The sequence below is a fragment of the Macaca thibetana genome, chromosome X (genome assembly GCF_024542745.1).
Source record: "Macaca thibetana thibetana isolate TM-01 chromosome X, ASM2454274v1, whole genome shotgun sequence".
Lineage (NCBI taxonomy): Eukaryota > Metazoa > Chordata > Mammalia > Primates > Cercopithecidae > Macaca > Macaca thibetana.
In genome coordinates, this window is record NC_065598.1 from 8641074 (window position 1) to 8667760 (window position 26687).

Consider the following 26687-nt stretch of genomic DNA (forward strand, 5'->3'; position numbering starts at 1 on the left):
AATACTGACTGAATAGGGCTGAATTTTTGCTGTGTTTTCACAGTCGGCCTGTGCCAAACAGAGCAGCCCACAAAGTTTGCCTCCCAAAAAAAAGTGCCCGTTTTCACTAGGTGTGTTTTATAAGGTGCTATTTTGTCATTCGTGCACAGAAGACTCTGGAGAAACACAAAGATCTGTCCTGCCCATCAAACTGGAAGTCGTTTTCCTGAAAGAACCCCTTGTGTGATGAAGACAAAATAAAAAATAATGATGTTCAGTTCCATGGAGCTTTCTGCCTGAAAACATAAAAGGGAATCCACTAGCAGAGTGGGAAACTGCCCACAGTTTTCATATCTTCAGGGGCCCTGGAACACACCACTCCTTCATGTAGGCAGCCTGCATTTTATCATAGGAGAGAACACCCTAAAAGGGCTTCTGAAATATGGCGTTTGTGTACGGTAGATTTGCTTGTTTCTCTGCAGCATCAATTGCCAGTGGCACATTTTGTACTAGAAAGGCCATTGTGCCCAGAACGGAAAATGACTGTGGACCACCTAGTGATTTGCATTCTGCTTTTGGGGATAATCGGAACCCCCCTCCCCCAAAAAAATCCACATCACATTTGCATAATTCACTTTTGAAACGCTGTTTTTCATTCTCTTGAGCCCACAGCTGCTGTGCGGGGAACTGGCGTGGTCCACATCCAGCTTCAGATTCTCTCCTACATAATCCCCAAAGCAGAGAAGTTTTGCACACAGTGAAGCAAGAGGACGCCGACGTTAAACAGGGACAGATTTTCTGTCTTATGCTTAGGTGTGACCTACCAGAAAGCAACCAAAGAAAGAAAGAGTCAATGATCCTAGCTGGGGATGGCAAAAAGAAGTAAAAATTGAATTTGGATTACAAATGGTCGAGGAAAGAGACTTCTGCCTCCACCCCTCTATTTAGCGAAGCAGGAAATTAGTGTAAAAGGGGCCTTAAAGTTCAAATGTAATTTTTTTTCCTTTCAGTCAGAGACAGGGTCTCTCTGTGGCCCAGGCTGGAGTGCAGTGGTGCAATCAGAACTGCAGCCTCCAATTTCTGGGCTCTAGCGATTCCTCCCCCTCAGCCTCCCAAGTAGCTGGGACCACAGGTGTGTGTGTGCCACCACACCTGGTTAATTTTTTTTTTTTTTAAGAGACGGGGTCTCACTATATTGCCCAGGCTTGTCTCGAACTTCTGGCCTCAAGCAATCCTCCTGCTTTGGCTTCCCAAAACACTGGGATTACAGGCAGGAGCCACCCTGCCTGGCTTCAAACGCAATTTTTACTGTTAGCAAAACTTCATATTAGCATGATCCCTTTCACAACAGATGCCAACTATAACCAACACAGTCCAAGACTCATGCTTTGAGTTTACTGGCTTGTTTGCCTTCCTTTAGGTACCGTCAGCAAAATTAGATAAGTGTGTAGACATTATCATCATGAACCAGAAGACCCAATGATATGCGTCAGAACAACTCAATGTGTGGTCCTTGGGCCGGTAGCAGCGGCATGAACTGGGAGCTTGTTAGAAATGCATATTCTCAGGTCCCACCCTAGACCAAGAGGACCAGAATAATGGGGTGGTGTCCAGGTATCAGTATTTAGCAAGTTCCCCAGGTGAGGCTGGCACACACTCAAGTCTCAGAACCACTGGCTTGAGTTGTTAGGACCCTACACACTACGAAACCTCCAATGTTCTCACTTGTAGCACTAATTACCTATTTGTGAGTTATTGTTTAGACAAATTAGTTATACACACATATATCTCTTCCTATTGCACTTCACAGATATTGCATTTTTTACAAATTTAAGGTTTCTGGCAACCCTGCATCAAGCAAATCTTGATTTGCACCATTCAAAATTGGCACCATTTTTCCAACAGCACATGCTCACTTTGTGTCTCTGTGTCACATTTTGGAAATTCTCACAGTATTTCAATTCAAACCGTTTCATTACCATTGTATCTGTTATACTGATCTGTGATCAGTGATCTCTGATGTTATTATTGTAATTATGTTGGGGTACCATGAACTCCACCAATAGGAGATGGCAAACTTAATAGATAATGTTGTGTGTGTGTGTTTTCTGATTGCTCAACAGATCAGCCATCCTTCCCCCTCTCCTCAGCCCTCCCTATTTCCTGAGACACAACAATATGTTGAAATTAGGACAATTACTAGTCCTACAATGGCGTCTAAGTGTTCATGTGAAGGGAAGAATCACACGTCTCTTACTTTAAATTAAAAGTTAGCAATGATTAAGCTTAAGCTTAGTGAGGAAGGCATGTTGAAAGCTGAGACAGGCCAAAAGCTGGGCCTCTTGGACCAGTGCACCAAGTTGTGAATGCAAAGGAAAAGTTCTTGAAGGAAATTAAAAGTACTACTCCAGGGTACACAGGAATGATAAGAAAGTGAAACACCCTTGTTGCTGATATGGAGAAAGTTTGAGTGGTCTGGATAGAAGATCAAACCAGTCACAACATTCCCTTAAACCAAAGCTAATCCAGAGTGAGGGCCTAACTCTTCAATTCTATGAAGGCTGAGAGGTGAGGAAGCTGCAGAAGAAAAGTTGGAAGCTAGCAGGGGTTCATGAGATTTGAGGAAAGAAGCCGTCGTCTTAACATAAAAGTGCAATGTGCTGCAGCAAGTGCTGATGGAGAGGCTGCAGTAAGTTCTCCAGAAGACCTAGGATAACATCACTAATGAAGGTGGCTACACTAAACAACAGATTTTCAATGTACATGAAACAGCTTTCTATTGGGAGGAGATGCCATCTAGACTTGCATAGCTACGGAGAAGTCAATGCCAGGCCTCAAAACTTCAAAGGACAGACTGACTCTCTTGTTAGAGGCTAATGCAGCTGGTGACTTTAAATTGAAGCCAACACTCAGTTGTCATCTCCAAAATCCTAGGGCTCTTAAGAATGATGCTAGATCTACTCTGCCTGTGCTCTAGAAATTGAACAACAAAGCCTGGATGACAGCACATCTGTTTACAGCATGGTTTACTGAATATTTTAAGCCCATTGTTGAAATCTGTTGTTTAAAAAAAAAGATTCTTTTCAAAATATTATTGCTAATTGACAATGCACCTGGTCATGCAAGAGTTCTGATGGAGATGTACAAGGAGATTAGTGTTGTTTTCATGCCTGCTAACACAGCATCCATTCTGCAGCCCATGGATCAAGGAGTCATTTTGACTTTCAAGTCTTATCATTTAAGAAGTACATTTCATAAGGATATAGCTGCCATAGATAGTGATTCCTCTGATGGATCTAGGCAAAGTAAATTGAAAATCTTCTGGAAAAGATTAGCCATTCTAGATATCATTAAGAACTTTCGTGATTCATGGGAGGAAGTCAAAATACCAACATTAACAGTAGTTTGGAAGACTTTGATTCCAACCCTCATGGATGAATTCAAGGAGTTCAAGACTTCAGTGAAGGAAGTAACTGCAGATGTGGTGGAAATAGCAAGAGAGCTAGAATTAGAAGTGGGGCCTAAGGTGGGACGAAATTGCTGCAGCCTCATGATCAAACCTGGATGGATGAGAAGCTGCTTCTTATGGATGAGTAGAGAAAGTGGTTTCATGAGATGCACTCTACTCCTGGTAAAGATGCTGTGAACATTGTAGAAATGACAACAAAGGATTTAGACTAGTACGTGAACTTAGATGATAAAGCAGAGGCAAGATATGAGAAGATTAACTCCAATTTTAAAAGAAGTTCTTCTGGGGGTAAAACGCTGTCAAATAGCATCATATGTTACAGAAAAATCTTTCATGAAAGTAGAGTCAACTGATGTAGTGAACTGCATTGTTGTCTTATTTTAAGAAATTGCCACAGCCACCCCCGCCTCCTGCAACCACCACTCTGATAAGTCAGCAGTCATCAACGTAAAAGCAAGACCCTCTACCAGTAAAAAAAAAAAAAAAAAAAAAAAAAAAAAAAAAAAGATGACTTGCTGAAGGCTCAGATGACCATTAGCATTTTTAGCAATAAATTATTTTTAATTAATGTAATTACATTATATTTTTATACATAATGCAATTGTACTCTTAATAGACTATAGCATAATGTAAACATAACTTTTATATGCACTGGGAAACCAAAAAGTTCGTGTGACTCACTTTGCTGTGCTATTCACTGTATTGCGGTGGTCTGGAACTGAATATGCAATATCTCCGAGGTACTGTATTTTATTTCTGGTACCATTAAGATGCAGCTAGATCACAAAAATACAGACCACATTAGCCAAAATCCTATTTAATATGCATTAACTTTATAAGTCATAATTTACTGAATCCTTGAAGCAGACACAGAACAGAAGGAAATATTAAGGGGAAAGGTAGAAGAAAATATTTAAGAAATTATGCTGCCATTAAATATACTGTTTGAAATGAATATGTAAAAATATGAAGAAAGACATTACAATATTAAACTTAAAATTCAGAATACAGAATTATATATTCAGTGTAATCACAACCTTAGAATGCAGATTTTTAAAAATTCAAAGATTGGAAAGAGATTCACTAAAATGTTAGCAGTCAGTATCTTTAGGTGATGGAGATAATAAATGATTTTGTTCATCTAAAACTTGCTGATGCAAAGATAAAGGTCATCAGTGTTCATGGTCAAGCTTTTACTCCAGTTGACATACTCCAGAAATGAAGCAAAGCTGAGTCACTCCTGGGTTTGCTATTAACACATAAACACAGTGCTATCATTTTACTAGACTATCCTGTGAAGCATATTACACATATTAGGAAATGATCTTAACAGGTGAGAAATGCTCTGAAAATATATACACGGAGTGCTAGGAATCATGTATGTGCCCAAATGGGTTTCACTAAAAGGGAAGACTCGTTCAGAACGGAGACACCCATACAATACATTCAGCCCTTCCTGTTCTCCGTTCTAGGTCTCCTCCACCATCTAAGAGGGACAGACAGTTCAGGAGATCTTAGGGACCCAATTCTTAAACCAAGTGATTTCCTGACCAGTTTCCTAGCTATAGATGTGCCTCTGCCTAAAACTGTCCCAATTGCTTCAAATTTTGAGACCCCAGAAAAGCAGATGTCAAACAGATATTCAGAAGGATAGAAAATGTTGTTCCCCCAAATGCTGACTTAACCTTGCAATGTCCTTTGGCTGCCCTCAAGAAGACCCCTAAAGAATTCTTCATAAATACAATGACACTGCTTTCATATGACACTGGCGGCTTCAGGTTGTGAATAACAGGAAGCACCAAGCGGTCACTGATCAGAAGAGCCTCTGCTTTACACTCAGGCAGGACAAGGCTGAGGTCCAGGGTCTGTTACTCTGGGTCCAGTCTTGACCACGTTTCATCCATCAGAGAGCAATTAAGGGAGAAAACAAAGCGGGGAGGGATAAAGAAATAACAAAAGTAATAGCAGCTACAGCAAAATGAAGAGTTGCGAATAATTTCTGTCTTAGTCCATTCAGGCTGCTCTAACAAAACACCATAGACTGGCGGCTTATGAACAAGAGACACTTATCGCTCACAGTTCTGGAGGCCGGAACCCTAAGATCAAGGCACCAGCAGATATTGTGTCTGGTGAGGACTCACTTCCTGGTTCATAGATGCGTGGTGGAGCCACAGTGCATCCTCGCTGTGTCCTCACAGGGTGGAAGGGCAAGGGAACTCTCTGGGTACTCATTCCGTTCACAGCGCTCCACCCTCATGACCTCAGCAGTTCCCAAAGGCCCCACCTCCTGACCCCATCACCTTGGGGGTTAGATTTCAACATGAATTTTGAAGAGACACACATTCAGCCACTAGCAATGTCCAATCCATAGAGAAAGAGCAATACAGAGAAAGGATGATCCATGCGAGTTTGAGAAGTAAAGAAATAACCAGCACCAAGTTCATGCTATGAGAAGCACCAGGCGGAACACCGAGCAGGGAACCCTGTGCTCTGGGCAGGGGACAGAGGTCCATATGAACTTATTCTGTTCTTTGAAGATTTCACACTTAGGTGTGAATGTCACTTTTAAAGACATTAATCTCCACATTTTCACCTTCTTCCTTTGGAAGAGAAAGAAGGAAAAAAGAAAAAGATCTTTGCATTCTGAAAGATACTTTGTCACCACCTGAAAAAATAAAAAATAAAGGGCTGCTCCAAAGTAGTAATACATATTTTTTCATTTACTGAGCAGCTGCTATATGCCCCAAACCCTGCGGAGTGCTTTTGTTTATGAGTTCATTTAAGTCTTGAGGCAGGGGCTCTCTGCTTCTCTTTATGGATGAGATGGAGAAGCCAGCATATACACAAGTGAGGTCTTTTCTAAGATGTCAGTCACATCTGGCTGAATTATCTGATGCCTGAGCCATTTCTGTGTCTGCCCCACACCATGGGTCCCCACTCCAGCCGACTTCATCAGTATTCTGGACGATGCGAACAGCATCCTAGGACTACTCTTGCTGTGTGACTTCTCTCCTTTAATCAAAGGTGCCAGGGGCCCAAACCTGAAATTGCAAGGGAAGGAAACAGTAAAAGCAGTAACTACCTCATCTCTTAGCTCTGGTAAATCATCTATTTCTCTCAACTATAGTGCCACAAATGCATGCTCCACGGTTTTAGCAAATCTTGAACTCCCAGTAGAAAACAAATGCCCAAGCAGTACATGTTCATTAACACAGGTGCTGATTGCTTTGTCATTCAAGAAAGGGGAGTCACTTCTTTTAATCAGTGTGATGAGAATCATGAAGACTAAATGCAGTTTGCTGAGACTCTGAGATGTCTTGAAGGATTACATAATTCCCCTACAAAGTGAGAATGTTAGCATGTCAGAATCACCCTGAGGGTTTTAAAACATCTCGGTGCCCAGGGCACACCCCAAACCATAAGATCACAATGTCTAGTCAGGCAAGGAGGGGGAGCCAGGCTCCCGTAGATGATTCTGGGCTGTCAACACCAAGAAACTGGGGGAGTAATGAAATCACGTGAGGTAATAAGTGGAAAAGGGCTGATGAATTTTCAGGTGATTTTCATTTACACTGAGGAAATGTAGTAAAGTTGGGAGGGAAAAAGTCAATGATCTCTACGACCTAATGATACTGAAAATTTTACATTTTCAATATAATATTATACACACGTAGTACTCAGGGAAAAAGAACAGCCTTAGTCCAATTATGATGTTCTTCTCCCCCTTTCTGTTTCAGTTCTGGCCCTAGAGCAAAAATGTCTGCGAGGGCGTTCTGCCCTTTGTGACTTGTAAAAGGCACCAAGGCGCAGCCCGGAGGAGACAGCGCACACTGGCCCTCCCCGCCGCCTCCGCCACCTCCCCGGGGATGTTGGTATCCTTGGAACTAGCTGATTTTGAACTTTATCTTCCCTTTGAATGACTATGCTATCTCTATTATTTTTCCAAAGAGAACAGAGCCCTTCCAAAAATGGTTTAGGTTCCTGGAAAAGAAAAATAACCATTTTCTCCAACATTTACATTACAAATTACATTTCAAACCTAATGGGAAAGTCTGTTTATTTTTTATTCAAATTACGTCAACTCCTTTCCAGAAACAAATTAAACTCCAGTTCCCTACTCAGTTTAAAAAAAAAAAAACTTCAAAACAAACCAGGGAGATGCTACGCATAAATATCTAAATGTAGCCTCATTATATATCTGCTCCACCACCCCTATATCTAATAAAGATATCATTTGATACATACTTATACATTATATATAGTGATACACTAAAATATGGATATTTATGCATAATACTTATAAATATGTAACATAGCTATTTTATAGGTATAAAAATATATAAAGCATATTTCTATTATAAATATAAATATACATACATGTAATATACAATTATATATAATATATGTTATATGGTTGTAAACAGATATATAGAAAATATGTGGTTATCTGGATGTAACTGATAATAGATACATATAACTGTATGTTTATCATATATAAATATACATATAATACATTAAATATATTTATAGCTTATGCATCTTTCATATATTATTTCATTTATATAGATATGTTAGCCTGGCCAATATGGTGAAACCCCATCTCTACTAAAAATACAAAAAATTAGCCGGGCATGGTGGCATGTGCATGTAGTCCCAGCTACTCAGGAGGCTGAGTCATGAGAATCGCTTGAATCTGGGAGGCAGAGGTTGCAGTGAGCCGAGATCGCACCACTGCCCTCCAGCCTGCATGACAGAGAGAGACCCTGTTTCCAAAAAAAAAAAAAAAAAAAAAAGATATGTTAATGTGTGTGTATTCATACTAAACATATCACATATCCAAAATGATTCCAAACAATGAAATTTAGCATATAAACTCAGAAAGTTACTTTCTGGGCAGAGAGAAAGCTAATTCAATCTTAATTTGTTCTATTACTTTAAGATGATGATTGAGTGTACTAACCAATACAAAAGAAGTTAACAAAAAGTACCTGAGGAAGATCAGTTTTGCAGGATTTCAGAGTACTATTCACCAAATCTGCTAAGGGTATGTTATTTAAATCCAACAAAGTCCCATTTCTGGGGTTCTAAGTAAATGTAAGGTATGGCTTCAGCCAGCTCCATCCAAGGCTAGAGTACTAAAAGCCCCCTCCAGGAAGACACACCATCAGACAACAGTAGGGAAGGCAGAAATGCCTCCCACAGCCAGGCTGTGTCCATTCCACTGGTGGTTGACTACTGTCTGGATTCATTCGATCATGTTAATTCACTGGACAAGTTATGTTTCCGGTAAGCTTCAAGAATTATCTTGAATTTGAAACTAGTGGGATAGAAATTTAAAAGTTTTCTCAATGCTTTCTGGACATTTCTGCCTCGTTGTATTTTCCCCTGTGGTTAGAGCTGATGCTGGCTTACTTAGGGACACCCAGGTACCCACTGATGTTTGCTGATGCTAGTATTGATCCTCCAGACCAGCCAGTAAGACCTCTCTTAGGAGCTTCTATCACCACCAGTCACTTTGTCTAAAACTGCGACATCTCCCAGCCTGAACAATCTGGACTTTTCCTCTTGCCTCTCTTGCCTCTAACATGCTGTGTCTTTCACATATTTATTTTGCAGATTTTTCAACACTCCTATTAGACTATAATTTTGAGCTGATTGTTCAAAATTTTGAGCTGTTCAAAATTTTGAGATTGTTCAAAATTTTGAGATTGTTCAAAACTTTGAGCTGATTGTTATAAGCAAATGCTTATAACAGTGCCTAGCAAACACTGGATGGTCAATAAATATTTGTCAATGACATGAATCAATCAGAATGCAGGCAGATTGATCAAGATAAAAAGGCAAGAGAGTAAGAGGAAAAGGGGGAAAAATAGATCTTGACAACTTTCAAGTGGTTCAGCACCCAAGTCAATTTGTTTTCAGGGTGAAACTGAGTCTCAATGTTTCTTTCAAATATGTGGACTATTCCTTAGTCATCTCAACAAGAATTTTCTGGAAGACTTGGGCTTAGATGTAACAGGTTTAATGGACCCAACTGCCCTCAACTCTTGCCAAAATGAGAAACACTTTGGTTTTGTTCAATTCATTTATTTCCTGTACTTGAATTGCCATCAAAACATGTAAATGTTGAAACTGATTTGATTTTAAATAGACCCACACTTCTTGGCCTCTTGCCAACCCTTTTATAATCAGCTCCTAACCAGCCTTTGCAACCCACACTCACAGTTGTGTATGTTTTTGTTCAACTTACTTTACAGATTGGCAGAATGTCATGTTCTACTTATTTTCCAAGTGGTGTATGGTTTTGTTCCACTTATTTCACCCCATTACCCAGGGCAGGTCCTTGCGTAAAGCCCAGACAGTAAATATTTTAGGTTGTGCAGGCCACACAGTCTCTGTAGCAGCTACTGACTCTGCTGCTGTATCCCAAATACAAGCCATATGTAAACATGTGGCTATGGCTGGGCTCGAATAAATCTTCATTTTTGGACACTGAAATGTGACTTTTATATAATTTTCACATTTCAGGAAATATTATCTTCTGATTTTTTCCAACCATTTTAAAATGCCAAAGCGATTCTTAGCCTGTGGCCCATACAGAAACAGTCAGTAAGCAGGGCTGTTGCTTGTGAACCTAAGTTTGCCTAAAGTGTTAAAAAGATCACTTGAAGTGGTTCTTAACCTTCAAATCTGGTGCTTTTCGGATCCTTCTTTCAATCTCTATTCCATAAATGCAAGTTGCCACAGGAAAGGTCTCTTCAAACACAAAGACTAAAGCTGCAGAATGAACCATATTCTCACCAGGGGACTTAAGTTTCATGTGTTCATTGTTTTCAGCTCTTTGGGGCTGTTAAGCCAACACCTATTTATAATCCTGACTTTAAAATATTAGCAGGTGACCAGAGAGATGGTAGCAACATCATTCCTCATCTTCCCTAGAAATGTTCAATGTTCCTTCCCCTGGGCTCTGAGAGCTTTTGTTCATCTCTGTCCCAAGGAATCCTGAAACACGTGTAGCCCCTTGAGGGTAGAGTCGATCTAAGCCTTATTCAAAGTGTAGCCCAACACTCACAACCCGTTCAGTACCAAAGACGTTCCGTGCATGCTTGTTGAATGCTGTTTCCTCACCTTAGTCAGAACTGGGAAAGTATCCCTGAGTGTGGAGCTGAGTGAAGAACAAAGGCAGCTTTCTGGGACATATTTCATTGGGAACACATACAAAATGATTTGTCTATTTGGGAGGGTCTCTGAGATTTATGTCTATTGGATTGGAGAAAGAAAACTTTTTCTACATCCTCACCTACTTGGAGAACACATTCACTGACCTAAGAGGCTGGATGGAATGGGCAGCTCTTGGCAAAGGTAAAATGCACAGCCATCTTATGAAATAACTGGCCAGGCACAGTGGCTCACACCTGTAATCCCAGCACTTTGGGAGGCCGATGCAGGCAGATCATTTGAGGTCAGGAGTTCGAGACCAGCCCAGCCAACACGGTGAAACCCCGTCTCTACTAAAAAGACAAAAAATTAGCTGGGCATGGTGGCACATGCGTGTAGTCCTAGCTACTTGGGGGGCTGAGGCAGAAGAATTGCTTGAACCTGGGAGACAGAGGTTGCAGTGAGCCAAGATCGCAATACTGCACTCCAGCCTGGGAGACGGAGCACAACCCCGTCTCCCCACCAAAAAAGGAAATAACCATGGCTTCATTTCCTCCCTTCTCTCCTCCCTATGGCCTGCCATTACCATTTTCCAAGGGCCCCAAGCCCCAGCTGCTAGCGATGTATGGAAGTACCAGACATGTTTTAGCTGCTACTGCTCACACTATCATCTGCAGGCAGACCCTGAGATGATCTCGAGGGAAGTGAACCCCAATACTAGCCTCTTCAAAGCAGCATTTGCCCCAACAGGAAGACTCTTTGGCCAACCAAACGCAGGTGTTGTTGGAATGGATTTGTTCCTGCAATGCCCTCTCTTCACCTCTTCCTCTTGCTAAAACTGTCCTTTCCTTCTTCTTTACTCAAGGTGGGTCACTGCATTGAGCATACACAAAAAAAAGGGCTTGGAGTTTTCTCCAAACACATTTTGAACTGGAAAATTATGCTATATTTATTTTGCCTTTTAAATGGGTTAGAAGAAAAATCACTGAGTAGATCCCAGCATTGGCCAATTGCTTAGTGCTGCGGGCAGATTGGTGGAGATATTGGTGGACTCCATAGGTTGTGACCTTCCCGTCGCTTATGAATTGCATATAGCATCAGAGCAGAACTCTCGGGGACTTCCATGTCAAGAAGTACCAGGAAGTGCTGCCAGAGATGGGCTGTTCTGCCTCACAATTGTGATGAACAGTCTAAGATGGCCCCAAATTCCAACCACCTATCCTGCAATGATACATGATCCCCTCCCCTTGACATACCCAAGATGGGATGCACCCCATAAATGCATACAAACATTATGTGTCTATTTTAAAAAGTTAACCTGGGCCAAAAGAAAGAAAAACTGCAATTGCAAAGCATCTAAAAGTTGTTTTTGGTGCTAAAAATGGACACAGCATGATGATGTTTTTAATGAGGGCACCAGTCCATGAGTGTTTTTGGTTATTCAAGTGTGGGTCCGCCCCTTGGTTGAGGAGCATGATGAGTCACAGGCATTTGGAGTGTGGGGTAGCAAAGTAAGAGTGCTCCATACTGCGCTAGTTTTCTATTGCTGTGTAACAAATAACCACATAGTGACATCACACAGCACAGATTTATTATCTCACAATTTCCGTGGGTCAGGTTATCTTAGTCCTCTGCTCAGGGTCTCACCAGGCCACGAGCAGGGTGTCAGCTGGGCTATGGTGTCATCTAAGGTTCATAGTCCTCTTTCAAGCTTACATGGCTGTTGGCAGAATTCAGATTTTTGTGGTTGCAGTACTGAGGCCCCATCTCTTGCTGGCTGTCAACTGGGAGCTTCTCACAGATCCTAGAAGCTGCCCACAGTTCTTTGCCATGTGGCCCACTCCACAAGCCTCCTCATCCTTCCCACCACTCTGACCTCAGGGAGTAGCCATTTCCTTTTAAGCCATCACCTGATTAGGTCAGATCCACCTAGGTCATCATTCTTTTGATTGACTCAGTGTGAACTGAATTAGTCACCTAATCACAGGGGTGACATCGATGCCGGGTTCTGTTCATACTCAAGGCGAGGGGGTTATATGGGGTGTGCACAGCAAGGGGCACAATATTGAGGACCATCCTAGAATTCTGCCACAAGTACAGAGCCTGGGGAAGGGGAAACACAAGGGAAAGAAACAGTTTCATGCATGGGTCCATTTTTGTTCAGAAGACAGTGAAATGCCTGGCCTGAGTTAATAGGAAACTTTTTTCAAGTAATGAGGGTGGAGGCTGTGTGAAAGAGGTGAGACCAACTTTTGCATACACTCGAAGCCAAGCAGGATATTGGAGCTAATAGAGTAAGCCTCAGGAAACTGAGGCTAAACCACTTGCTTGGGTCTATTCAAAGTATGGCCCATTAAAAGGTCCATCAGCATCACCCAGGAGCGTGTAAGAGACATACATCTTCAGGACCCCCACCTCAGACCTGCCCAACTAGAATCTCTGGGGTGGTGCTCAATTATCTGTTTTAACAAGTTTTCGGGGTGATTCGAATGCAGCCAGTTTGAAAAGCATGGAGTTAGCTAACCCTATGAGTTTGGTTTTTTTCCAACAAATATTAAGCATCTACACAGTGCTCACAAGGATCTTAACTTTGAGACAATAATTCAGTTGCACTTAAAAGAGATAAATAACTTGCCAAACACACAAAAGTCTGAAAATCAAGGTTATAGATGAATGGACCCTTAAGAAGCATGGTCTGACCCCAGGGCAGGCTATCCTTTAGCCCTCTGAACAGCTGAATGTTCTCACACATACCAACAGGCATCTGCCACTATCGACTCTCAAAGAAGCCACATACAAACTCTGCTTTGATACTAGCACGGCCAACGGGGAATGGAAACTTTTGGTCAATTTGATGATTTGGGTATTTTAAGAACAGAAGTTCAGCTCTTCAGCCCATCCAATGAATCTGGTAAAAGTACATCCTGAAGATAATCCCTAAGCACTACTCAATGGAAAAAAAAATTGTGCTGCTGGGACTGCACTGGCACACAACAGTCCTGTGAACATCTCACAGAAGCTGAAGCCCAAAATAGAAGCAGTGTAGCCTGGTGGTTAGGAGTTCAGGCACTGGCATGTTGCAAACTTGGGGTGGAATTCCAGCTCTCCTACCTGCCAGCCTCTCTAAGTTTCAGCTCTTCTCATCTACAGAAATGGGTCAATACCAGTGCCATCCTCATTTAGTGAGGATCCAATAATTCAGGCACCATTCAACAATTAAAAGGCAAATAGTCCAATTAAAAGTGGGCAAAGGATTTGAAAAGACATTTTCTACAAATTGCCACTGATGTACAAATTGCATTAAGTGCATGAAAAGATGCTCATCATCGTTAGTAATCAGGGAAAGACAAATCCAAACCACAATGAGACAGCATTTCATACCAACCAAGGTGGCTATAATGAAACAACAGACAATAACAAGGGTTGGTGAGGATGTGGAGAAACCAGGACTATCATATACTACTGATGGGAATGTAAAATGATGCAGCCACTTTGGAAAACGGTTTGGTGGTTCCACAAAATGTTAAACATAGTGGTTGAGTCAGCTCAGGCTGCTCTAACACAATACCACAGACTGGGTGGCTTAAACATACATTTATTTCTCACACTTCTGGAGGTTGGGAAGTCCAAGATCAAGGTGCCACCATGCTCAAGTTCTAGTGAGGGCCCTCTTACTGGTTTGCAGACAGCCACCACATGGCAGAGAGAGAGCATCTTTCTAGTGTCTTTTCAAAGGCATTAATGCCACTCATGAGGGCTTCACCCTGATGGCCTACCTACCTCCCAAAACCTCCACCTCCAATTACCATCTCACTGGGGGTTAGAGCTTCAAAATATTAATTGTAGCGAGACACAAACATTCAGTCCACAGCAACACAGAATTACCATATGATTCATATATATCTAAGAGAATTGGAAACACATGTCTATACAAAACCCATATATGGATATTCATTCACAGAAGCATTATTTATCATAGCCAAAACATGAAACAACCCAAATATCCACCAGCCGATGAATGGATAGACAAAATGAGTTCCATTCATACAATGGAATATAATTCACCCACAAAAACGAATAAAGTACCTGATACTTGCTACAACATAAATAAACCTCATGAACATTACTCTACATGAAGAAAGTCAGTCACAAGAAAACATATATTGTATGATTCAATTTGTATGAAATGTCCAGAATAGGCAAATCTATAGAGACAAAAAGACTAGGGTTTCCAGGGGCTGGGAGAAGAGGGGAATGTGAGTCACTGCTAAGGGAAATATTCTGGAATTAGACAGATATAGCAAGACTTTGTAAATATACTAAAAACCATTGTTTTAGACATTGAATTTATGGTGTGTAACTTTTATGTCAATTTTTTAAAGTAGAAAAATCCACATAGATTGACCTTGTCAGTGTCCCTGACACCTAGAAAATGCATACAAGTTATCATAACAAAATGAGATGTGGAGAAATGTAAAATGGTGCAGCCACTATGAAAAACTATATGGTGGTCCTTCAAAAAATTAAACATAGAATTACCATATGATCCAGAAATTCTACTTCTGGTTACATACCCAAAAGAATGGAAAGCAGGAACTTGAACAGACATTTGTATTCTCATGTTGATAACAGCTTTATTCACAAAACAGCTAAAAACTGGAAGCAACCCAAGTGTCCATGAAGGGATGAATGGATAAACAAAATGTGATATAGACATACAATGGATATATATACACAATAATATATAATTATTCAGCTTTTCAAATGAAGGGAATGCTGACCTACTACAACATGGATGCAACTTAAAGACATTATGCTAAGTGAAATTAACCAGACACAAAATGACACATATTGTATGATTCTACTCATGTGAGGTACTTAAGGTAGACAAATTCATAGAGGTAAAGAGTAGAATGGTGGTTGTCAGGGGCTCAGGAGACAAAGGAATGAGAATTTATTGTTTAATGGGACGGAGTTTCAGTTTGGAGGCTGGAAAAACTCTGAGATGGGTGGTGATGATGGCTGCACAACAATGTGAATGTAATTCATGCCACAGAACTGTACACTTAAAAATTGTTAATATGGTAAATTTTATATTATAAGTATTTAATCACAATTAAAGTGTTTTTAAATAGAGCATTGTAGATAGAGGCTATAAAACAATGCCTTTGTAAATTAATAATCAAGCAATAATAAAATGATTATTATATGTTCCTGTCTTTAAAAAAAAAGAAATGGGAATTATGTATTCCTTCACTGTAGTGGACTGAGGACAGCAATGCATTCACATGAATCTCCAGGTTCAGAGAGAGGAAAATGACCAAGGAAGCCTTTTCAGGACTCACTGGTGGTCTCTACTTTCTGGGGAGCAATTCATATGCCATCTTAGCTCTGAAATATTTGCACACCATCTCTTCAGAGGCAGCATCTGAGCTGTATTCCCTGAAGAGATGCCTTGGGTATCTCTGGAGCTAAATCAGGCTAAATCCAGAAGCAATCATCACTGAGGTGTTGTTTTTCAGAGAACAAATGGCCACCTGTATACTAAAGACATTTTGAAAGGCTAGGGAGAGCTGTCCAATTTGAGGTTAATGAAGTCTTTGAAAAGATAACCATACCTTGTCAAGAAGATGCTAAATCTTTGCATGATAATTACTTTCCTGACATATCCAACTTTAGTCTCATTCCTACTTCTACTTTTTCATCCTAAAGGTGCTTTTCCTAATGGAATTTGTCGTGATTTTTCTTCATAGAATTTTTTTATGTGGCCAGCCTGGTAATCATTTTTATTCCTCATCAAATAATTTCAGAAAAATACTGTGCATGCAGAACAATATAATGATAATGATCATTTAAACTATTCAGGGAAATCTTAAAATCCCCAAGAGGAAAATATAATTATATAAGAGTTCTGCTGTAGTGTTGTTAGTTTTATTTCACCAGACGCGTAATACCTCTTTGGTTTGATTTCATACCTCATCTCGTACCTCTAGAGAAATTTGTGTGCGTGGGAGGGGGGGGAAGTCTCTTATGATGCACACCTGCTATTTATTATTTCAATTTCTCATAAAAGTTGTAGTGTTTACTCTATTAGCATCACAAAAGCAGTGTAAAGACCAATAAATAGTGACTATCTCTAGCTGATAATACACATACAATGAAAAACCACATCTTAAATTGTTTTCTCTACTTCACACCAAGAATATAATATGTTTCAACAAATTTTTTCACTGATTAATTAAAGTATCTGCATTATATGGATGTGATATGAGGAGATTTTTAAAATAGGATTTAACTTCTAGCTAAACATGGCCAATTTAACCCATGGATTTCTCTCTAAGGAGTTACATAAATCCCTTACAGGGATTCCATAGCTTGCTCTGAGGGTAGCCATGAGGACACTCATGTCATGAGGACACTCAGGTATCCATGTGGAGAGCCCACATAGAAAGGAACCAAGTTGCCAACACCAAGTTGTGAGGGCGCCATCTTGGAAATGTATTCCTTGGCCCTAGTCAAGCCTTTCCATGATTGCAGCCCCAGATGACACCTGACTGACAACTTAGGAGCAACCACAAGCCAGAACTGTCACATTGAGCTACTACTGAATTCCTGACCAATAGAAACCTTGAAAAATGATAATAGATTATTGTAGCTTTAAGCCACTAGGTTTGGGGTGATTTGTTCCACAGTAGTAGATAACTAATAGAAGTGTTTTCTTCATTCTCATTAGGAACTTCCTGAAATGTGTCTCTCATCTGCTGCATTAAAACTCATTAACAAATTTCCATTTTCAACATATTAAGTCCAAACTTCCCTTCATTTTCTATAATTTGGAGCCTACTTTAATTCTCACCACTCCATCCATGCTGCAATGTAGCATAGATGTGGTTTCAAGAATTAATCATTATTCTTCAATTAGCCTCTGTGAAACTAGCATGCACTTGGGAGTCAGAGAGTCCTGAGTCCTAATTCAAAATCCACTTCTTGTTTGCATATTTATACTTACCACATTCCCAGAAGAGGCCACTGCATGAAGAGTGGAATACACTCCACGACAAGAAGGAAAAAAAGCACCATTAGGATCAAAAAGTAAAAGTAGGAATAAGACTACAGTTGGATATGTCGGTTAGCTATTGCTGTGTGACAAATCACCCCAAAAGTTAGCAACTTAAAACAACACACACTTATTATCTCACTAAGTGTCAGCCCAGGATTTGTGATCCCATATGAAGACTTGACTGAGGAATGACCTGCTTCTGAGTTTGTGTGATCATTAGCAGGACTCAGTTCCTTGCAGGCAATAAGACTGAGTCTCTAAGTCATCAATAGTGGCAAAGTCTGCTAGCAAGATAAGCATTACAATCCTTTGCATCCTAATCAACAAGATGACATCTCACCACTTTTATCATATTCTATTGGTAAAAAGCAAGTTGCTAAGTCAATCCACACTCAAGGTTTGGTGGGGAGGTGGGGCAGGGTACACAAGGGCATAAATATCAGGAAGTGGGAATCACTGAGGGCCATCTTAGAAGTCTGCCCACCATGGTTTGGGTACATAAAATAACCTACGTATTCACTTTCATGGCTTGATGTTTAAGAATATAGACGCTGGAGCTAGACTGCCTGAGCTCAAATCCCAGCTCTGCCACTTTTAAGACTATGTAACCTTACAGAGGTTACTCAACAGTACCTACGTCACAACAAAGTTCACAATGTACACAGGCTAAAAATAAAACTAATTCAATTGTATTTTTAGTGCAATAGTAGGAAACAGTAGGAAAAGTACTATTGTTAGTACTAAGACCTTACAAAAAGTTCTCCCCAGCACCCCATGCGTAATGGAAGCAACAGCATTTTCCAGAACTGCTTCACAGTAAACACTACAATGAATTTCTGTAGACCACTTGATAAAACTAACCTTAATCTAAACCGATGGCACCCACCAAAGTTCAACGTGACACGAGCAATTCTTGGAAGAGCCAGAAAAATCAGATCTACAGCTTAGCTCACCCTTGATCTGATTTGACCTCACTGATTTCAGAATATTTGAAAGAACAGAGAGTTGGCATGTCCTTCATGTAATTCTCCCTAAAAACCATTTATTTCAACGATATTTCGATGAAGACTAAGTAGCCATAAGTTTGAAATTGTAGTTCCTGGTATAAGGATTCAGGTAATTTATATACATAAGATGTATATTTTTTAATTTACTGTACAAATCTAATAAGATATTTTGATGAAGACTAAGTAGTCATAAGTTCAAAACTGTATTCCCTGGTATAAGGATTCAGGTAATTTACAGGCAAAAAGTAATCTAATAAATATTAAATATAGGGGCCGGGCGCGGTGGCTCATGCCTGTGATCCCAGCACTTTGGGAGGCCGAGGCGGGCGGATCACGAGGTCAGGAGTTCAAGACCAGCCTGGCCAACATGGTGAAATCCCGTCTCTACTAAAAATACAAAAAAAAAAAAATATTAAATAAAAATATTAAAGGTTTTGCTGTTTTCTGTTGCTGGTTGAAAACAAGCCCAAGTCTTGATCTGAATTAGGGCCCCACCACTTACTGGCTTACTCTATGATCTTGGTCAAGACTTGTCTGAGCTTCAGGGTTTTCAACTTGGAAAATGAAATAATAATAATGTCATCATATTGGGTGGCTAGGAGAATTCAATGAGATTGTGTTTGCAAATTGCATAACATGATACTTGGCTCAAAATAAGCTTTCAAAAAAATGGTAGCAATCCTTAAATATTATTTTTAACTGAAAAGTCTCCTTATACCACAAGTGTATGAATCTTAGGGCTGGTTGATTTGATCACTGTTCAGCAAATATTCATTCTTTTCCCTGCCTCCCCACAGCCCACCACCCAAACGTCCATGGCGGAGTGTACTTCCTCAGACCACAGCTATGTGACTTTCTTTCAACCGTGCAAGTGGACAGAAGTGACAGTGTACAAATGATTCTGAACCTCGGACTTAAGGGGTATCATGCATTCCCTTTGAAAGCTACGAACTTCTGCCAGGAGAAACATATACCCCTCTAGTTTGGGCCCCAAATAAGACACATGCAACACAGCTTAACCCAATTTGCAGCCTGGAAGCTGGAACCCAGAGCATAGAGTCCAATTTCGTTCAGGAGAACTATAGCTGGTCTTGAAACTGGTAAGTATTCGAATAATTTTATCTTAAGCCCCTAAGTTTCAGGGAAATTTGTTACGTAGTATTATTGTGGCACTAACTGACTGATATGCTGGATAAAGTCACTTTAACAACTACTCTCTGAGACACTGGCCTCCTACTTGCCAAATGCTAAACGCTTTGCTCTTCCCTATGTTGCATCTCTGTGCTAGTCCCCAATGCAGGGGGTGTCATTATGTATAATTTGTGTCTCATTTTACCTATGTGCTTTCCCTCTGTTTCCACCATGGCTCTCAATATCATTCTAGATCAATCTCAGGTATTAGTTGGTGAATGCTTTGTTTTGTTTTGTTTTTTTCTTTTAAGTTTTTATTTTGACATAATTGTATAATCATAGGTAGTTGTGAAGTAGTTCATAGAGTCTTGTGTACATCTCAGCCACCTGTTGTCAATTATGACATTTTATATAACTAGGGTACAATATCAAAACCAGGACACGAATAAAGCAAAAGTGAAATATATATCTTTTTACCTGAGCTTTACTTAGTAGCTATGCAATCCTTGGTGAGTTACCTATTATTACTGAAGCTCAGTTTTCTCATTCATAACGTGGAGATAATAACTCCTACTCCAAAGGTTTGTGGGAGAATTGAGATAATGTTCCTAGAACACCTAGAATGGCACTGAGTTAGGCACAGAAGAGGCAATAAATGGCAGCTCTTGTGATTTTTCTGTAGGTTTCACAGTGAAAAGCAAATAGTAGGTTGCCAAGTCATATAAACTGATGCACCTTCTCTATGGGATCAATAGAATAACACTGGATTTTTCTTTAAGAGTTCCACAAGATTTGTCATCAATACTTCAAGGATAAAGAAAACATAATTCGGACACTCAAGGAGAAAAGACAAGTAACCTACAAAATAGGGTTACACATCTCTGCAGTGACACTGAAAACCAGACAGTAATGGAGCAATGAGTACAATATTCTAAAGGAAAGAATGTGAGACTCACACGAAATCCAGTCAAGACGTCACGCCAGCAAAGAGGTGGCAGAGAAAGCATGAAATGGTTCAGAAAAACCAGCACCCATGAGCCCTCTTGATAAAAACCACTTGAAATGAAATCCAGACAAATAGGTCCCTACAGAACTAAAACCTCAAGAATGGAGACTCTTCGGTCAAACAATGGAGAAGGAGCAGAGAATCCTATTACATAGAACTGATATTAAGCAATTGTCAGAATTATGGTTACCAAGCATAACATAACCGTTATGTAAACTTTCACAGCGTGAAAATAATATAAGGATGAGGAAAATCACAAGGGAAAGTGGAGAGAAATATGAAATTACTAACATCCTCAAATTTCATAGCAGGAAGTCAATCAATATTATCTAAAATTGAAACTGTAATTCAAAGATATGTAATGTCTCCAACTTCTTAATGTTACTAATCATCTCTTCCTTTAACCTTAGAAGCAATCTTTTAGGAGCTAATTAATATCTCTTGCAGAACAAAATCTACATGAAGTTTAGTGATTCTCTCAGTTCCATATCAGTTTCATTTCTTTCTGAAGTAAAGTAAAATTAATGAAGTAAAGATAATGATAATACTTTCATAAAGCTGGATGAATAACAAACTACTAAAATAAAAACATGGTTTTGTAGAACTATCTGTCCATCTTTACTTCCATCCTTCATCCTGGACATGTACTTTGGAAGGTGCTCAGGACAAGGGTCGTCCAGCACTGATGATATTTATTCCTCGTGGGTGGGAATTCCAGCTGGTTTTTATTTTATTTTATTATTTGTATGTCTCTGTATTGCTTGATCTTTATCACAAGGATGAATTGCTTTAAAACAACGAATAAAGCCTTCGTGACTTGGCCTCTCATGGGCCGCCTCTTGCAGCCGTTTGTCTTTCTGTTCCAAGTACTGCTTAAATAATGTAAACTGGAAAGAGAAGCCAGCTTTGATCTGATTTATTCATGCTGTCCATTTATAAAAACCGAAGGCAGTGGATAAAGGCCCAGCCAACCTGCTTCTTGATGCATGTAAACAGTCACAGAGAGCCACAGGAAGGGCGGAGGGGAAGGTGCTCAGCCATCGGTGCGGGTGTGGGTCCTGTTTGTGAGTCATCCTCTCCCTCCCACCCCAACACACTCTTGAAAGCCCATCTCAGGGTCTTCGTCAGGACACACGCTCAGAGCGACACTTGAGTCATATCCCAGAAAAGGTCAATTCTGTGATCCTGACTCAATCTATTTTTCTGCCTCTTTGGCTTCTCTTCCCTCTGAAACTTGGAGCAAATAAGTATTTCTTTCTGATAAGTTTTTTGTTAATTTTCACATGAACAATAACAAAAATCCATATATTCGGGACATGTTGCAAGGTGCCTCGTGCTTTCGTCAATAAAATTCAATTCCAGTTTGTAGCCATTATCAACAAAAATGGAACTTCCTTGGCTGTGGCAAGAAGGGACTGTTTCCCGCCAGCTGCTGAGTCACTGGCTGTAGTTCTGTCAGGTAAGTGCTCCTGGAGCGAGCTGCAGATGCTGACTGCCACAGAAACCAGAAAGCCTCGCTCCATGCCCCTGATAGATTCAAATAAACACTTGGGCGATTAGCCAGGGGCGGTCTGAAAGGACACTGCCCTGAATAAAACCTAAAACCGGAGTTGGTCATGGAAGGCTATGTGCTTCAGGCGATTCAGAATTTCGTCGCCAGCGAAAACCCTCAGGAACCTGCTGAGAAGAAAGATCCACTAGAGGACATGGGCCCTCCCCACTTTTAGAGGGTGAGCAGAAAAAGCGGGTCCCTCTCCACTTTTAGGGGCCAAGCAGGAACCTGCACAGAAGGGAAACTGAGGCGGTGGACGCCTGTGCTTCCTGACGGCACTGCCTCAGCCAGGGGGCTCCCAGCATCAGTCACTCTCTCCCATCACCCTCTAAATGTGCAGGGTGACAGTGCTGCGGATCCCGGCCCAAGGTGCATGCTGGTCAGCCTTGCCCAGCTAACCACCTCTATGTATGGTAGCGAGAGCTGCGCTTGGCCCATCTCAACCCGTAGTTCTCTAGTACAGCTTGGCGAGTGTTCATGGCACCACACGGCGCTCACTGTGTATGTGTGTGTGTGTGTGTGTGTGCGCGTGTTTGTGTTCTGACATCCCTTAAACAGCACTGATGTTGCTAACGGTGTGTGTTTGTGTGTGCTGTACCTAGGTCCCCTTTTCTATTAACACTTGTTAAAATACTGTTGAGTTCAAGGCAGAGGAAGTATTTCTGAATTCAGGTTATTTGTGAACACTCCACACACTCCATAAGAAGACTTCAATTACATAAGCTAAAAAATTTTTTTTAAATTACTTCATTAGGCCAGGCGCGGTGGCTCACGCCTATAATCCCAGCACTTTGGGAGGCCGAGGCGGGCGGATCACAAGGTCAGGAGATCAAGACCATCCTGGCTAACACAGTGAAACTCCGTCTCTACTAAAAATACAAAAAATTAGCTGAGCATGGTGGTGGGCACCTGTAGTCCCAGCTACTTGGGAGGCTGAGGCAGGAGAAGAGCATGAACCCAGGAGGCGGAGCTTTCAGTGAGCTGAGATCTGGCCACTGCACTCCAGCCTGGGTGACAGAGTGAGACTCCATCTCAAAAAAAAAAAAAAAATGACTTCATTATAGGCAATTCATGCCCCACCTCACCCTCTGCATGACCCCACAATGACCCTATGAAGTCACAATTTAGTGTATGTAATAGAGGAAGAAAAAAGGGATTTTAATGTGGACTCAAAGCACCATCGCTCATGTTCAATAGGTGAACAATTAGTTCTACATATAAACGTGTGCACATCTGAGATGTAAGGAGAATTTCTTTTTCTGCTTCTTTTTCATTACCTTTCACTCTTTCCTGGGACCTGCCTCTCAATTGCCCTCCAGACTCCAAGCCTTCAGGCTTGCCTCTTTCCCGGATGGAAATCTCATCCCAGAGAAAAGTTTGAAAAATCCATTCATACGAAGCTCTAAAAGTTCATTAATGTAAATATTTCTAGGAGCTTGTTGCATATGCATCCATCTTCTATATTAAAGCAATGAGTGCCCAGTTGATTTTTGTGCACTGAGAAAACTCCTCAGAAAACATTTGTGGAATTAGGACAAAATTGCCTCTCCCAGGAATATTCATATTTTAGCAGAGATGAAAGCCTCAAAGCCAAGACAATGAAACTCTATGGAGAGACATTGACCTGTAGGCAGAGTAAGCATTTCTGAATCAGGGAGGCCTTTTGTAGTCCTCCAAAAGACGTTACCCAGGTGGCCACCTTCGTTAGTAGTTCATTAGCCCAAGTTTCAAGCAATCTGGTTTATTCTTTGATCTGCAGCAGTAAATCTCAGGACCCGCGTGTTCATTAGGATGAAAACGGGTGTTGCACAGAATTAAGGAAACTGTGGCCACATAATTTTGGCACACGCAGACAAAACTAAGCAGGTGTTTCTACTGAAGACTTTCTCCAGTATTAAATACACTGAAGTGTACCTAGGATCTTCAAGAGGAAAACGCATTCCTTGATGCTTCTCCAAGTCGATCTCTCTTAGCACCAAGCTCCGAGACACAGATCTTCAGCAGTGGTTCCAGCATTTAGATTCCTGGTGGACATAATAATTGTCTTGAGGGCTGTGGCAGCCACAGAGTTGCATGGCTCAGGTCTTTCCCACCTGCTATGGGGTGTGCGGTTGGACGGCATTGTTCAGATATTGCACCTTGATTCCACAACAATGTTCTTGCCAAGCCCAAGCTTCCCCTGGGCTGCTCCAACCAATGGCAGACTTCAGCAGCAGCACCAGAACTGGCCATTCCTCTAATGCAGGGTTTCCCAGCCTCAGTTCTACTGACATTGGGAGCTAGACAACTCTTTGTTTCGGGGCCTGTCCTGTGCATTGCAGGATGTCTAGCAGCATCCCTGGGCTCTACCTACTCAATGACAAGAGTATCCTTTCCTCCAAGTTATAACAACCAAAAGTATTTCCAGACTGCAAAGTGTCCCTGAGACCAGAATTGCCCTCAGCTGAGACCACGTGTTCTAATTGGCCATCTCGACTTGAGGACTCCCCAGCAGCCTAGCTAAAATGTCCAATCTACATTGTAGCCTGAAGTTTTTCCTACAAAATCTTCCTTACTTCCTGCTCTCTTTTGACATGTGCTGACCCTGCATCACTGCCAGCTCTCCCACCTTCTGCTGCCCCCCATGCCTTTTTCCTTCACGGACATGAAGGAAGAGACATGGACATGATGTTAGAGACATCATGTACTCTGAAAGATATGTGTATCCAGATTCTATAAAAGGGAACTTACTTGAAACTTATATGAAAAACCAGAGTGTTTTCATATAAACATCACACGCACAACACACAGAAATACACAGACAGAAGATCCAGTAGTTGTAAAATTTTTCATTTTCCAGTTTTTAAGCTTCTTAATTGGAATACTAGCTTCAGGGTGGAGACCTTCAAGGAACAAGACCAGGAAACGTGTAGTTTCTAGGGCCTAATAAGCAGGCACATCTGGAAAGCAAAACAGATCCCCAAAAATTAAGGGTCTCATTTTTATACCAGTTCCTGGATCTCAAAAAGAGGGAATCAGCCCATCTCCCATGGAAATCTTATTTCTCAGTGGGGGGTGGGGACATTTCCATGCCTTCTAGGTGGTCAAAAGCATGCTTCTCTGATCAAAAAGTGCAAAGAGTTAAGCATCCCTCCATAAATGCTGTTAACCATCCCCAAAAGTATATTTCTTACCTAGCTCTTTCATAATGCAAAGTAATTTCTGATACCCCCAAAAGTCAAAAACGTCAAGCAATGCAATGCAAAACAGAGCAGAGCCTTAGATTTTGAGAGGGACCTGTCTGCTTACAGCTCTTGGGGTTCCAACAGGAAAACAGAGGTTTTTTCCAAAACTGGGTCTGTGGCACCTTTTCTGCTTTTCCCAAAGAGTCCCAGGCTGCTAGAAATTACTTTAGGTCCTCTCATGTGGGCATTGAGAGTGGCAAGAAGACAGACTGGGGAAATAATTCAGTCGACTGAACAGAAAAACAAACAAAAACTTTCTCTCAGGGAAAAATATCAAGATTTTATTTATTTATTTATTTATTTATCTATTTTTGAGACAGGGTCTCACTGTTTTCACCCAGGCTGGAATCCAGTGGTGTGATCATGGCTGTCTGCAGCCTCGACCTCCTGGGCTCAAGCAATCCTCCCAGCTCAGCCTCCCAAGTAGCTAAGACCACAGGCACGTACCACCACACCCAGATAATTTTTTTGTATTTTTAGTAGAAACGAGGTCTTACCATGTTGACCAGGCTGGTGGAGGGCCATTTAAAACACAGGTGGCGAGGCCCTATCCCTAAGCTTCTGAGTCAACAGATGTGGAGCAGAGCCTGAGGGTTTGCACTTCCAAAACATCCCCAGGTGGTGCTCACGCTGCTGTTTCACGGAACACACTTTGAGAACCACTGAACTACAGGAAACCCTTGACAACACATTCCTCTAAAGAATTCCTGGATTCTTCCCAGCCTTCCAGAATACCAAAATGCTCTCTCTGAAAAAGGTCCCTGAGATCATCTTTTCTTACTCATTCTCATTGTACTGAAGAAGGAACTGAGTCACAGGGAGGTGAGAGTATGCCTTGTAAAATCAAGCAGATCTCAGATCTGGGTTTTGAGCCAGAGTTTGTTGATTCACGCCAACACATTTGCCCACAAGGCCTGTCCAGCTTTTTCTATTTCTTCTAAACTCAGTCCTGCAAAATGTGGCTGGTATCAATTGCCAATGCAAAAGCAGCAGAGCATCCCACGTCACAAAGCTAGAGTCCAGTCTCCAGTGGGAGAGGATGCCAGGGGCCCATAACTAGGATCGTGGGAGTGAAACGGGAACTGCTATGGAGATTAAAAT

The 26687-nt window shown here is 41.1% G+C and overlaps 1 long non-coding RNA gene across 1 annotated transcript in view; it reads right to left on the reverse strand.

Moving 5' to 3' along the window:
- The window catches only part of LOC126946385 (uncharacterized), a 151444-nt gene that overhangs the window by 22147 nt on the left and 102610 nt on the right, over positions 1–26687 (reverse strand). The gene's annotated exons all lie outside the window — the stretch shown is intronic.